The sequence below is a fragment of the Camelus bactrianus genome, unplaced genomic scaffold (genome assembly GCF_048773025.1).
Source record: "Camelus bactrianus isolate YW-2024 breed Bactrian camel unplaced genomic scaffold, ASM4877302v1 HiC_scaffold_28, whole genome shotgun sequence".
NCBI classification, from domain to species: domain Eukaryota; kingdom Metazoa; phylum Chordata; class Mammalia; order Artiodactyla; family Camelidae; genus Camelus; species Camelus bactrianus.
Genome location: NW_027413942.1, coordinates 52,000 through 66,149, shown reverse-complemented (window position 1 = coordinate 66,149; position 14,150 = coordinate 52,000).

Here is a 14,150-nt window from a genome sequence, read left to right as displayed (position 1 = left end):
CCTTTGTCCTTTCTATTGCCATGGGAATGTCCAAATTCTACACAGAAACACCAGTGGAAACAAATCTAAAGATGTCATGCACTAGGGCCTGCTGTAATGATCCTTCAGTCCCCCAGCTGGGTCCTCAGTGAAGTACCAGGTCAGTGCCATCCCTATTGTTACATTTGCATGTGGTAGACAAGGCTGATGGAAAGGCTTCAACTTCCACTTCTGTGCACCCAGATCTCTGCTCTTGGCTCTCTCTTCCTTGTGGCATGGGACCGCCAAGACAACCACAGAGCATATCCACACCCTCTGCCTTGGACCCAATAAAAATCACAGTTGTGCCTATGAAATATGCAGGTTCTTTGGCCATGGATTCTGATTTCAACCCGAACTTCCCCTGGGTCCCTCAGACCAAAATTATGATGGTTCTGATAGAGCCGTGCTTCTCTTCTATTGCAAAAATGCCAAATTTGGTCCTGGACCTGCAGAGATAGTGAATATGTCCATGAGATACCTAGATAATCCACACCATGTGCATCAGCAATGTTGCTTTTTGAATTCAGGTCCCAGGCAGCTCTGTTCTGTAGACACTACCAATCACAGAAAACAACACACTCCAACCCCATGAGACTCAGTCTGTGCCATCAGCCTCAGCCCTCTCCCTCAGCTTCAGCAGACATTCCTAGCTCAGCATCAGCAGCTCAAGTCAAGGTCTGGGGATTGATTACAGGGAGATTTTGTGCTGGTTTCTTTCAGTTCTGTCAGCCAGGCATCTGCTGTGCACTCCTCTCACCCTCATTGGATCTCCTTCAATCCCAACTGATCTCCCTGTGTGTGTCCCAGTAAAACAGTGTTTTCCCCTTTTTAGCTCCCTCACCAAAACTCAGGTCCTGCACTGATTTCCTTTTCTACTTTTCTTTTTCCTCCTTCCCAATTTTGTGAGGACCTTTTCTGTCTCTTGAAGTAAGAGACAGAAAAGGTGAAATTGATGTTCAACCAATGTCCAGCAGGTGTCCTGAGCCAAGAGGTGGATGTACATGGATGAGAGTGAGCTAAGAATGCACTTGTAATCAAGAAAATATATCAAACACAAGAATGTTATATGGGGATTAAGTTTTATAGGAGAAGAGGAATGAAATGAGTTCTGCAAGGGAAACAACTATGTAAAATTCCTGGCTTTTCTAGAAGAGTTTGTTTATAATGTGTTTTTTTTTTTTATATGGATGACACGGTAGATACAAAATCACTTTGGTATTTAATTTAGCTTCCATTCTGTACATTAAAAAGAGTGGTTTTTGTAAATCAATATTTATAATGTAAGAAGCACCATCTTTTATAATGATTTAAAGTCAAGATAAAATATTTACATATTATCTTTTTAAATGGATGAGGAAAGGACACAGTGTTTCAAAATCCTTTAAGAGGGTAGTGGGTGAAAAAACATTCAGGCACTATGTTCTAAACTGCCTGGAAGCTGAGAACCTGTGCTGACCATTTAACATTTTGACCCAGTGAAATGATAAAGCCAGAGTCATTTCAGAAATGTCCAAAAGCTATTTCAAGCATCCCCTGCAATTGGCCACATCCAGAACTCTGAACACAGTAAATGTTCAGTTAACACTAGCTCATTGACAAAATATTTTGGCCATTCAACTGATATCTATTAACAGCATAAATACAATATCCCTTCTTCCTAACACTAACCTTCAAGGAGATCTTTCAATTTTTCAAATATCAGTCAAAAGTATGTTATTGAATGAAGCCCTCTACTAGATAATAAGTACACTGAATTTGGTTGTTTTGTTCTTTTCCAGATACTGATTAACATGCCAAGCATAATGCCTGGCCCAGGAAGCTCAGGAGATGAATCAAATAACTTGACCATGAAGGAGCATTGAGGAGGAGGCAGAGATGATCTCTGGCATGGGTATTATAATAGGCGTACTACAAGGCTCAGAGGCAGTGCAGAGGAAGAAATGAGGAGCTCTTGGAAGTGGTGGGGAGAGGGCGTTTGGAATGTTCTTTAAGAATAGGTACACTTGAACTGACTCTTAAAAGATGGGCAGGTGTTTGACAAGGCAATGTGAACACCACAGATAGAGGGGAGTGAAGCCACCTGGAATCCTTCCTCTCTGCACTGCAAACAGTTTGGGATGGTTGGTGCATATGGCACGTGACTGTGCACATTCTGTCCATGTTGTGTGCACTGATGATTTAGAAATGACAGAAGGGCAAGTGGTGAAGCTGGAGAGTTGCAGAAGCACACAGAGGAAGACTGCCTTACATGGTTCTTCAAGGTATTTGGACATGATCCTGTGGCAAAGCAAGTCATTACATGATTATTAAACTAAGCAGTATTGGTGTGGAATTTGCCTTCCACAACAATTATTTTCCTGCAGTGTGGATGACAAATTTGGGAGGTGGAAGAGGGGAAAGAATACAAACTGAACTGCTGGTTGGAAGACAATTATCAGTGGTCCTGGAAAGACTCAAGGCAATCAAGAAGCTGTGAAGGAAGGGTGCTGAAGGGAGGGACCTTAAGGATATGGCCTCTGGACAAACTGATTACTATTGTTTAAGGAATAATTTAGTGGGGAGCAAAGCAAAGACAAGCACAAAATGTGTTCTAAGTCTTTTGGGGTTATGTAATTGGGTAAATGGTATTGATATTTGCAATATATCCATATATATATATGGAATCAAAAATTTAGTCACAAGTTTCTGGGAGAAAAATTATCTTCGGCACCCTAACTCCAGGTCCTCAGTTTTTCTATGAGGCAGGAAGCACAGGTGATGTTATCCCTATTTTATGTCCAAAGGGGTAAACTTTTTGCCTACTATCACATGCAGCAGGTTGGGAAGTTTACTCTCTACCAGGCTTAAGAACAGGTAAACAAGGGAGACAAGAACCATGCTTTCACAGAACTTATATTCTTGTGTTTGTGTTGGGGGGAACAGAATATGAACAAGTCAGCAAGCAATGAACCCAGGTCTGAAGGACTATGATGGTAGCAGGCAGTGGTACTTTATCTAGATATTAGGGAAAGTATCCCTGAGGTCACACTGGAGCTGACCTTCCATTGAGAAGGAAGCAGTCATTCAGATTCTTAGGGGAAGAATGTTCTAGGCAGAGAACAGCAATTGAGAAGTCCCTGAGGTCGAAACAAGTTTGCTGCACCCTGAGGGAGGAATTCCAATTACAGAGCAATTGAAGAGCTGGGGAAATTCCTAGTTCCAATGGCATTCCTGGGAAGGTGAAAGTGAAAGGCTTGTGACGCCTTAGGGTAAATACCTAGTACAAATACTCTTGGGGAGGGCTGGGAACCTGCCCACCGTGCACAACACTATGCCTCTAGAAACTGCATCATGACTCACAAATGCTTTTGGAAGACAAGCCCTTGCTCAGTTGCCTATTTTGGTACCTCATTTAACTAAAACTCATTTAGGTTTGCCTACAGAGATGAACTTAAAAATCTTTAGATGAATGGAATTCATCTTAAATTTATCAGCTCAGAACAAGAAACCACCTACAGTCCAATGGCAGGCAGCTCTTCCCCCGAGGCTCAGTCATGCCCTAACATGTTACATGGGAACAGAGCCTCCCAGCCAACTTCCAAACCCCTAAAAGAGACCAGAGAGGCAACATTTTCCCCAAAGGATGCCCCGTTAGCTCAGCTGGACAGGACAAGGAGAAATGGTCCCCCACTGCCAAGGTGCCAAGCTGGGTTCTTGTCTATGTGAACCTGGAATGCCTTGGAGAGATGGGACATTGGGGCTGCCTGCTGGCTCTGAGATGGGCCATCCCAAGCACAGTCCTGCCTGCTCTCTGGAACACACTGCTCACACCTCTCATCCTGTGGTCATCCTCCACTGCTACTTTGTGGGCTACCTATCCTTCTGCCAACAGTGTTTCTTATGCCACCCCATTCAGCCAAATGGCTTCAAATTCAAATTCTCACTACAGGTAATGCAGATCAACACTCTGACCCTCTCTGAAAAGATCCTACTTTACAGCCAATTTTCTCAGATATCTCTGCTTGGTGTATCAAAAAAAAATATGTGAATTTAATATTTATCAATATAGCATGAATAAATTATGAAATAATTAGATTATTCCTAAGTTATGTAGCCCCTTTCAGAGTATCACATTGAGAAGTTATATATCACGGGCACTTATTTTAAAGACAGCCCCAAACCATGAAATGCATTCTTTGGAGTGGTGCTGGAGACTGTGGCATGTTTTGGTCCATGCCAAGGGCAGGCTCACCTTGTGTCTGAGCTCATTTCAAACCATATGCTCTTAACATCTCTTTACTTCAACTGACTGGTCAATTTTTTGTTCCTAAAATCACCATTCAACCTTGGATCATAAGATGTTCGCACATACTTTCACAGCACCGGTATGTCTCCTTCCTAACAACTTTAATAATGGCAATTTTTCATTTATTTTCAGTGATTGATTCACCTGTCTCCCTCAGTAACTGCGACTTCCACAGCAGCAGGGACCATGTGCATTTCTGCTTACCAATATGTCCCCAGAAACTAGCATAGCTTCTGGGACACAGTAGGGGCTTAACAACTAGCCACTGGGGGAAAGATGCTATGGAATATACTCATTGGTGGAAATGTTTCTGCTTCTAAGAGTGGATCTGCCAAAAATCATTCAAATCAAAGCTAAATAAGGTTAAGGCTCAGCTATGCTGTTTTTTTTCTTTAAAAAAATACAAGAAAGACTTTGCTGCTATTTGGGTTTAAACTGATTTTGGAGACAATTATCAAAAGGTTTGACTAACAATTTAACAACACTCATTTGGATATGTATGGCGATGACCAATTTTAAAACTTTTTTTTTTAATGGAATAAGAGTTCATTTTCAAGAAAGTTCACCCAGATTAGGCCAAATTTAAAAAGATAAGAAAAACTACCACTTACTTTGTCAGGCGCTCTCTCTCTATTATTTTCATTTAATCCTCATATCTGAATCTTACCCCAGGTCACAGATGAAGAAATGGAGGGAGCAAGAGGCTGGGGTTAGACACTGACTAAGAGGCAGAGCCAGGATTCACATCTAGGTCTATTTGATTCCAAGAGCTATGTCTTAAATCTAAGCCAAACTTTAAGCTAAAAAATAAATGCTGACATTGAATAATAATGTATTTGTTGCTCCCTCTTATGAAAAGGTACAAGACTACAGCTTAGTACCATCAACTGGGGCAAGTATTTAAAATAGAATTTGGATGCCAATGATGGGGTATAAGGGAAATGAGAAAATTCACAAAAAAGGAATAAGGAGGGATATTAACTAACATTAACCGAAAGCTTGTTTTATGCTATATACTGTATTAGATGCTTTCATAGTAACATTTATTTTAATCCTAAGACTCCTGTGAGATGGGTAATAACAGTCAAGAAAAAAGTGGTATAGAATAACTGGTATTTGGCTACTCCGATGCTCCTTTCCCCCTTTCTTTCTAAGGATGTGAACCGCCCACATTTCAGCTGAGTATTGTCTGGAATAAGGACAACATTCCCCAGTCTCTATTCCAGGTTAGTGAGGTCACAATACTAAATTCTGGTCAATGAAATGTAACAGGAAGTGTATGACAGCCTCTGGGAAATTTCCTTAAGAGACCATAGATGCTTGCCTTCCTCTGTCTCCTTCCTTTCATTCCTTCCTCCTTTCTACATTGCATGTGATGGATAAAGCTCCATCTAGGGCCATGAGATTGAGGGCCTCATCTGATGTTTAGCAAACCTAAAAGGTGGAACCAGCCTAAGCCTCAGGAGATTTGTGAAATCATAATACCAGTTCTGGATTGTCTCTCTAGAAATTTTTTTAATGTGAAAGAGAAACAAACATCACTTTGTTTATGACACTGTTCTTTGCAGTCTCTGTAACTGGCAGCTAATTTTAACTAATCCAGAAACTTATCCAAAGTGATCATGTAAAGTTCAAACCCAGGCCCACCAGTCTGCAAAATCCACACTCTTAGGCAGACGCCTGAAGAACTCCTGCTTATAATCTGCAAAAGATTGGTGGTGGGGTAAGAGTGTGTGTGTGTGTGTAAAACTGCTGACAAGAATTTGACAGAAGGAAAGAAGGAAAGTTCGAATATGCTCGCAATTCTGCATACCTAAGAGACAATCAAAGGGAATATGCTACTGGACAGTAAAGAATGTAGTCTCCATCAGAGGTGGACAGAGAAATATCTGTCACCTGCATGGATCTGGAAAGAGAAAGGAAAGAGAAGCTGTGTCTCTGAAAGATGCTGCTGTATTTTATTTCCCATCTATATTTTATAAATTTCCTATATATATTTATTATTCTGTTCATAGAAAATTCTAAAAGACTCAGTCACTATTTCCACAGCCAAATTTGTCAAAGTGTAAAATTGTGTTTAGAAGTCTCATCATAATTATTAAGCACTCATTCTGTGCCCATCAGTATGCTAGATATCAAGCACAATATCAAAAAAGCATCAATATTGGTTTCTGACCTCAAGCAGCTCAGAACTTAGGTGAACACATAGAAAACAACCAAGTACTACTTACATGAAGAGATGGATCAGTGCAGGTGATAATAATCAGAAAGAGACTCATGAAAGTGAAGTAAAATTTAGAAAGACCTAAATTCTATATGTTTGCCTTATCTGCCCCAAATATTGTCTTAAAATGACCAATCCACCCTCAGGGCTCAGTCAATCTCTTTCTGGTAACCTGAGAAAATCCAGAAGAAAAAGACATAGAAATACTCTGTTTTCTACAGCATCCCATTGGTTTGGGGCAATATCTAGTGGTAGGCTTCTCACATTCATATGATAAAGGAGATGACTGTGAGCAGCAATGTGGCTGGTTCCTCTGCCCAATGGCACAAGCAGAGTCACAAATAACAGAAATGAAAGGATCACTACAAATTGTGTTATTGAACTGCATGACCTACATGGAGCAATCAACTCACTCCTAGGTTTGGCAGGGCCTTTCTGAGTTGATTCCCTGAAAAACAAAACAAAACAATAAAACCCAAACCAAACCAAAAATTAAAAAAAAAAATTTAAAAAAGAGAGACTCTGAGTATCATCATCTCTGCTCCATGTGGCTGCCTTGATAAGAGTTCAGATTTCTCTGTGTCATGAGAAAATTTTTATGATTAATGGAAGACAGAATATTATCCAGTATTAACAGTTATTTTCCAATTCTGTATTATAAAATTATTTCTGATAATGGAAAATTCTCTATTTCTTTAAATTAATTAAAACATTGAAAGTCTACAGTGTATAAAAGAAAGCACTGGAGTTCTGGAGAGGTGAGGCAGAATACGAAGGTAAACAGGAATCATTATTCCTTTTCTCAGAGGTATGTAATCTACAGGGGAAGCATGCAGCACCTGAAAGGGGAGGAGAGGTTGGTGGGCCACGCAGGGTTGAAGGAGGAGCACAGGAACATGGGTCTGGGAAAGTTTGGCTAGCTTTACAGTGCTCAATTGAAATACTACTTTGCAATATTTTCTCAACACCAGGGTTCAAGTTTGTTAGTCCTACTGAGACATCAGGTCAGAAGAAAAGAACAAAAGTGAGAAGGCATTTACGGCTTTGCATTCTCAGAAAGTCATCCTGCTGGTTCAGCTGTGTATGATTGAGCATATTATCATTGATGAAGAATTTTTATTTATTTTTGATCAAAGACTTCACCATGTTTTCCTGACCTTTTCAATCTCCTGGTTGCAGAGTTTTAACGTGAGCTCTCCTCGGGCCTGGGAGAAATTCTGAGAATGACCCCTGAGAATGAGCTCAGTGGTGAGAAGTCCAAGGACAGGATGAGGTCGACATTGCAAGTGTTTTTGGAATAAGGTAGCTTGACTAGAAACTGTAATTGTGCAAGGCCAGCTGTGCACTTCTGTGTGAGCTGATCCCTTATCATGGTCCCAGTCTTAAATATTCACGACCAATTACTCTGTGTTCTCAGCCCACTGTGCTGATTGACCCTCTGCCTTAACTATATGACATCCCTTCCTTTTATGACAAGTGTTAGGAAGGTGATCTTCCAGGCTCTTCTTCAAGGGAAAAACACGATTTCCTGCAGCAGGATGCCCGCCATCTCCAGCTAATCTGTCTTCTTGGAAGATGTCCAAATATTTCTTTGAAAGTTTCCCATGCATCCCATTTAAAGAATATGTACTGTCATCTGGGTCCCATATTGGAATCTGCCACACAGGAGCCAGCCAGTTATTGACTATTGTCTCTTTCCCATCCATAAAATGAAGACTTCTAAGAAAATATTTGCAAGTGAAGCCAGGCTGAAAGCTTAGAATTAAAGCAGAGTTAGTGCTCCTTAGCTCCTGTGAAGTGATATAAAAAACGCCCTGATGGGTTCTGCTAGTGACTGAGACAGTGCTTGCTGGGATCCCTGTAAGAATTCAATCTGTGTTCCCTGGACCATGTTGAAATCTGGGCAAAAGTTTTCCTGATACTGTGAAAGCAGCTGGTTTCTGAGGTTCCTCATAGTCAACTTTTTCATTTATTTGATTTGAAGTAACCCAGGTCTAATACCAGCTAGACCTTGATTCCATGCCCCTCCCATCTTTTTTTCCTCAATGACTGTGTGAGTATGTATTTGTGCATATGTGTTTCTTGGCCTAATATTAGGCTATCTGTTAATTGTAATACACATTTAATACTGAACTTCAATTCTAACCTTAACTGATTCTCTAAGACTAGGACATAATATGTATGCACATGTATGTGTGTGTGTGTGTGTATGTATGTATATATACACACATATATATAGTTTGTTAAGAATTTTTAAGAATCAATATAAATTGTAAAAGAACAAGATTCAGAACATTTTAGAAATAGAGGAAAAGAGATATGAGTCAGAAAGTGTATGAGAATTGGTATCTTGGCTTCTGCTGGTGGCTCTTCTGTCAGTGAGATCTGGGGCAAGCCACTAACAGTCTAGGCAGGAGTTTCTGTTTTCTATGTGTTTAAAGTAACTATCCTGGACTATATCAGAAAAGAAGATAGGAGTATTTCATGTTCCAGATATCTCAGACTTCGTTTCATCTTACCACTCATTTATCATCCAACAAATGTTTATTCTATGCCTACTGTGTGCAAAACACTGGACTGGTTTCTGAGGATACATTGGCCCATTTGATGGATGTGGCCTTTGCCCTCCTGGGGTCCACAAGTCTCCAAGCATTCCTCCAGGGACCGTTAGGCTGGACATGATAAATCAGTGGGGACTAACTAACCAAACCCCAGTGTGTCCCCACACCACAGTTCTCTTTGTCTTTGTCTCCTGAATCCTATGTATCCAAATGCAGGCACACCTTCCAATTATCCACTTATTCTACTAATTTATCTCTGCTAACTTCTTTATCTCCAATTCAGTCTCTCCACCAAATTGTTTTTGGAGGATATAAAAACAAATAAACATGTGCCCTCAAGAAACTTAGAGTTTTAAAAAAAATAGAGGCAAATATGTAGCTGGATATATGAGCAAATTCAGGGCTGATTAAAATCTCCTAGTACAGGATATTGACATGTTTCAGAGCCTATGACTCAAATATGCTTTATAATAGTTGAATGTAACCAGGTCACCTTATGAAAAAGAGCAGTATGATAATAACTCAGGCATCCTTTATCTCATTACAAAATTGAAGGGCAAAAGTAGTTGGGTCTTACATTGGTAGATGAAAGAGTGGGCTAAAGTGGAGAGGACTTCCCAGATTTCTCAGAGAAATTGAGACCTAAAGGGCAAATTAAAAAAAAAAAAAAACTTAAGGCTTAAGGAAGCCTGTTGTTTTTGTGAGCAGAACAGCTTTTGGTGTCTGGTAAAGGCCTCTGTGTAACTGGGGGAGTTACAGACAGATTGATTACAAGTAAAAATGAGGGGGGAAGCATACTAAAGGATGAAACAAATATGTAAGTGGGTGTAAATTTTATAATTTTACCTTCATTTTTGAGTGAACTTGATTATCAAATAAAATGCCTGGATTTGCTTAATTTACTTAACCAATTCAATAATCAGATACAAAATTTGGTTCTTCAGGGTCCTCAAGGACACAAACACACAAAAAAAGATGTGTGCATTCTGACAAAACATAATCATAATGCAAATAATTTCTATTTATAAACTATTTTATAGTTCATGCATATCACTCAAACAGTGTATTACTGTCATTTCAAAATAACATGCTCTCTCCTCTGTAGTCCGCACACCTGAGAGTGACAGCATCTCTTAGCAGTCCCCCGTCTTGCTGAGTCATTCTGTTCATCCTCCTGTAGCTCAGGCATCATTCAGAGGCCCAACAGGTTGAGAATTGACAAGTGCTTAACTATGGATCCCTAACTTACTCTGGAGGAATGCTGTAAGACTGTGGACCTCAGGAGGGTAAAGGTCACATCCATCACATAGACTAGCTCATCCCCAGAACCCAGTGCATTGTTGTGCATATGGCAGGCACCCAATAAATATTTGTTAGTTAATAAATGAATGGGTGAAATGAAGTCTGAGGCTTCTGAAATGCACATCTTCTCTATCTTGTATAGTGCAGGGTCCTCTCAAGATTAATCCCTAGCTCTGTCTACATTAACATGTTCTTATTTGATTGAAGAATCAACACACTTAAAGACTGGGATTTGGAAGTGAGAAGGAGTACATGGAAGTGATTCAGGAAGACAAGGAAATGAGACACAAGTGGCAACATTTGTCAAAGTAAGATAAAAGAATACTTATTACAAGATTACTTATTATATTTCTCATGTCTGTGCATGTCTTCATCTTCACCTTCTGGTAACATATACATCCATGTTGAATTGAGCCATTTTCCCCAAATCGAGGATCTTGTGACTTTGAAGTACCATAATATCTTGAGATTTCTTTGATAATTTTTGACCAATGGGTTCTAGAGATGCTGGAAACCCTGACAGTATAAAATAACAAGACAATGTAAAAACATGAGTCAGAAAATCATGACTGCCTTTAGACATAGCTACTTAAATATAGCATGGTGACTAAAAGTATGGATTCTGGAGCAAGACTACTTAGATCAAATCCTGACTTTGCCCTTGTGAGCTGTTTGATTTTTGTTGTTAATTAATTTCTCTGTGCCTTAGTTTTGTATTTCAAAAATGAGTTGTGGTGAGGATTAAATAAACAATACTGTTAGAGCAGTTCTAGGTGTATAGGAAGTGCCATATTAATCTTAGCTCTTGTCGTGATTGTGGGTAAGTCACTTATCCACTCTGGGTTTAACGTTTCCAGGTATAAAATGAGAGATTTTGACTAGATTTTCTCTAAGGCCCTCCTGAACCTACTGTTTGCAAATGCTTACAGTCCATGTGCTTTTCTACATATATGTATGTAGTTTGTGATAGGAAAGTGCATGATTAGTAAATGCTTTCCTTGATTGATGCAAGGAGATGTTATTAGGGGATTGAGACAGTCTTCTTCACTAGGCCAAATTCCTTGAGGGTAAGAGTGTATCTTTTCCTCCTCAGGATCCCAAGGCCTAATGTGGTGCCTGGGGACAGTGGGTGCTCTGTAAACTGTTAATGGATATGGAATAAATGCCTATGTCTTGTGTACCCAGATATATGGGAATGGGAAATGGTTGTAACTCCTTCCTAGGCCTTATCTCAATTAAAGCTACTTACACCGAATATTCAAAAAGCATTACTGCTCTCTACTGGAGACATTCCTAGTACAGGAATTCAAGTTTGAGTTTTTGATGGCAAATTCTGATTTGAGTTCATAAGTCCTGGATTTGAGAAGTAGGGTATAGCAGATACACATAGTTTACTGTGTTGCAAGCACAGATTTGGTGTTATGGCACTGAGGATGGCATGATCAGCATTAAAATGCCAAGTCTCATTTCTTTGCCATGTATTTATGCGTTTTTTTCCAGAGCAGCTTTATCTATAGATTTGTACACATGTTGCGTTTGCTTTGATTCATTTTAAGTAAAAAAAAAAAAAAGAGAGAGAGAGAGACATAGCATTAATTGAAAAAGTAATGTTAAGAAAATGAAAAGACAACCCACAAAATGGTAGAAAATATTCACAAATAATATATCTGATAAGGGACTTGTATCCAGAGTTCATAAAAACAAAACTAAGCAAAACAATAGGATTTACATTTCTCATTTAAGTTATTATTTTCTCTACACCTCGTCTTTTTTTTTTGTCATTACTGTTTTCTTTTTCATTAATTGAATATTTTCTAATATTACTTTTTAACTTCTTTAATGATTTTCTTGCTATATATTTTTAGTTATTTACTTAGTGATTGCTTTAGGCCTTACCATATATGTCTTATCAAAAACAGTTTCACAATTACACCAGCAATTTCAGAGAATGTAGAAACAGCATTCCCATATAGCTCTACTCTCTTTTCTTTCTTACTGTGGTATTCTTGTCATAGGTATTATCTCTATGCATGTTATAAGCCCAACAATACATCATTATAATTATTATTCCTTTATGTAATTTTATGTCTTTTAAAGAAGCTGAGAGGAGAAAAGAGAACAAGTTTATACGTATAACTTTTTTCTTTTTTTTTTAATTGAGTTATAGTCAGTTTCCAGTGTTGTGTCAGTTTCCAGTGTAGAACACAATTTTTATGTTATATGTATAATTTCTCTCATATTAGCCTTCTTTCCATTTCAGGTTCTATGCATTTGTTCCTTAGGATTCAAGTGAAACATCTGGAGTCAATTCTTAACCCAATGTTGGTTTGTTCTCACCAACCTCTTTGCTCTGCTATTGGAAAATATATTACATTTCTGTATGTTATATGCCCACAAATACAATTAAATGTATACTGCTTTATGATTTTTAAACAAGATAAGAAAGGATAAGAAATAGGCAATTATACTCCTTTATAATTGCATAATTACCTTTATCAGTGTTCTTTGTTTTGTGTGTGTGTGTATTCAAATTACTGTCTTGGGTCACTTGCTTTCAGCCTGAAGAACTAACTTTAGTATGTCTTGTAAGGTAGGTCTACTGGCAGCAGATTCCTTCAGATTTTGTTTTCCAAATGTCTTTTTATTTCATCTTCATTTTTAAATGATAATTTTGCTGGATATATGATTCTTGATTAAGAACTTTTAAAATTTGAGGGCTGAGAATAGGTTATCCTATTGCCTTCAGCCCTCTATTGTTTCTGATGATAAGTCAACTGTTAATCTTATAGGAGTTTCCTTAAGCAAGATGTCATTTTCCTCTTGCTGCCTTCAAGATTTTCTTTGGCATTTTTACTATGTGTCTATTCATGGGTCTTTTTGAGTTTATCCTACTTGCAGTTTGTTGAACTTCCTGGATATGTAGATTTAAATTTTTTAGGAAATGGGAATTTTTTAGCCACTAATTTTTCAAATATTTTTCTGCTCCTTTCCTTCTCTTTTCTTCTGGTGCTGCCTTTAAATGTCTGTTGGTATACATTAGTGTCCCACATTTCTCTGAGACTTTGCTCATTTTTTCTTCATTCTTTTTTCACTCTGTTCTTGGATTGCATAATTTCTATTGATCTATTCTTAAGTACTTTTACTTTCTGCCCATTTAAGTGTATTATTGATTCCATCTAGTGAATTTTTAAATTTCAGTTATTGCTCCTTTCAGTTCCAAAATTCCCATTTGGTTATTTTTAATAATTTCTGTCTCTTTATTAATGTTCTCTATGTGATGTGACACTGTCATCATGCTTTACTTCTAAAATCATGGTTTTCTTTGTTTCTTTGAACATATTTATAATGTCTTCTTTTCTCACATCTGGTCTCTCATGCAGGTGGCTTTATTGCCTGCTATTCTTCTGGTATCTAGGCCATAATTTCCTGCTTATTTTGCATGTCTCATATTTTTTGGAAAATGAACATTTTAGATATTGCAGCAACTTTGGGTACTGGCTTCATCTCTCCCCTCTTTCAGTGCTTGTCATTGTTGTTAGCTTGTTTACTTGTTTAAAGACTAACTGGATTATTTTAGTGTTGTCCATTCCCTTCTCTTCCTCCTCTATCCCCTAAACAGACACAGGGTAAAGCCTCTGATGTTTTTCCTCAGGGATTCATCCTTGGACATGCCCAGCCACTTTGGGATAACAAGGTTTTAGCAGGACTTAGGCAGTGTTTGTCTAGTTACCTGACCACACTAACCTATGAAACTCCA